Source organism: Brassica oleracea, chromosome C4 (genome assembly GCF_000695525.1).
Source record: "Brassica oleracea var. oleracea cultivar TO1000 chromosome C4, BOL, whole genome shotgun sequence".
In the NCBI taxonomy this organism is placed as follows: Eukaryota; Viridiplantae; Streptophyta; class Magnoliopsida; order Brassicales; family Brassicaceae; genus Brassica; species Brassica oleracea.
This window is the reverse complement of record NC_027751.1, coordinates 47,953,404-47,955,390: the sequence shown is the minus strand read 5'-3', so window position 1 is coordinate 47,955,390 and position 1,987 is coordinate 47,953,404. Positions and strand designations below refer to the sequence as shown.

Here is a 1,987-nt window from a genome sequence, read left to right as displayed (position 1 = left end):
TTCCGAGGAAACCCAATTTTGTGTTTCCTCGGAATTTCTTCGGAAATTCCTCGGTATATTCCGAGGATTTCATTTTCCGTCGGAATGTCCGTCAGAATATCGCTGTTTTCTTGTAGTGACGAACCAACCATTACATTTTCCGGTTTCGCAAATAATTCAAGTACGTAATATTTTTGCTCTGATCTTCCCAAGTTTTCATTCTTTTTCCAGGAAAAAAAATCATAACAAAATGTTTTGTATGTACAGGCAGCAACATTTACCGAGGAAAAATCGTCGTGTACATTTTTTCGACTACACCGTGGGGTACTGATGCCGGTCGCATTCTAGTAACAAAAGAATTTGATGCTTACGACGGCGTTATTGAACATGGCAAAAACTTCGAGTTAAGCATCCGTGTTCCTAGTAGCGAAGCCAATTTAGTAAATTAATTACCCTTATTATAATCATTCTTTTTGGTCGATCTAAACCACTAGTTTGCCTGGCTGTGATTGGTTCACCAACCACTAGTTTTCTGAATATCCAGTCTAAACATTTATTCTTGTTTTTTAGCAAAAAAAAAAAAACATTTATTCTTGTTGAGACGAAGCCGTATTAAAACACATTCACTTGAATTGTCTGATCTCTGACCGTCCTTTTTTTTTAAATGTTCCAAGGGTGAAACAAAGGTTTCCATAACTTTGATTGATGAACTTGGACTCTATGAAGCCAAGCCGGGGCCACAAGAAAGAATCTGCTTTGAGATGTTCTTTACTTCTGAATGTCACCAAGTACCCTATTCTTGTTAATCAAATCCACTTGGCTGGTGAAGAAAATATGTTGTCAAAGTCATTTTATTAGAGAGAGAATCTCTCCCTACTAGCATTTGTCTTTTGTGTATTTTCATGTCCAACAAGTAAAAGATATATTTAGCCGATGATATCGGTTACTCTTTGTTGTAAATTTGGTTTGATTTTCAAAGCATGTTCGTATCAAATCCCATATGTTTAGGGAATAGATTAGCAAGTTTCCTGTGATTAGTTTCCGTAAATACGATATGTGTATCTTTTCCCATCATTGGCTTTTTTTTTTGTTCAACCCATCATTGGCATTTAGAACAGAGTTACAGAGGATAATACTATCCTTTCATATAATCATATATATGTATCTGTAATCGTTCTATCAGAAATACACAGAAAACCGTTCCTTCTTCTCCGAATTATTCAGATTTCTATGAACCGGGATGTTGTTAATGGTTTTTCGAATTAAACCAAAAGCTGGCTTTCTAGCGTTAGATGGCTGGTCCGATCCGAATTGTAGCAAGTTTTAATCGAAACTAAATTACTTAAGTTGGTTACTAGGCAAATTCTCAAATAGGTTTATCACCAGGTTACTACAATTTTATCACTCATATAGGTTACTAAAGGTAACCAATCTTGCTAAACCTGAGCTTGTAGGCTATATAGGTCATGTTTGTTTGTATTATGTCTTTTGGTAGACTGGTACAAAAATGAACTATTATCATACAACATGTACTAACACAACTAAATGATTAAAACCTGTACTAATAATTATAAAATTGTGTAGTATTTGAGTAAGCCGGTTAAGTGGAAAGTATAGTGTCTTGACCGAACTTGTTTCTAGAGGCTGTTTAATACGTCACCAGGTTTACAGGCCTGATCTCTTTCCTTAACATCAACACTGGTAGTGATCTTTGCCCGAGCAGACTCAATATCGCCGACGGTTTTAGGTCGGGGAGTAGGCAATGGACCGGACGTTCCACTTTTTTCTTTCCATTCTTTATGGCATAATTGCTTCAGTGCCTTACTGCCTTTGATGTTTGCTCATAAAACACCATGAACGCTTCATCGTTGAAAGAATCTGCTTTGACATATCTATTTTCCGGCTAAAACTCCCAAAGTAGTCTCTTCTTCTCAATTTGTCTACTTGGATAGTAAAAAAGTGTTTTCAAAAGAAAAAAAAAAAAAAAAGGGTTTTCAAGTTATTTTTA

At 35.7% G+C, this 1,987-nt stretch overlaps 1 long non-coding RNA gene across 1 annotated transcript; it reads left to right on the top strand.

Moving 5' to 3' along the window:
- The first annotated feature begins 114 nt into the window (after positions 1–114).
- On the top strand, positions 115–758 carry LOC106341633. Its single transcript, XR_001269704.1, has 3 exons — positions 115–160; positions 247–419; positions 654–758. It is a non-coding gene; the product is annotated as an uncharacterized LOC106341633 (long non-coding RNA).
- Positions 759–1,987: the final 1,229 nt, after the last annotated feature.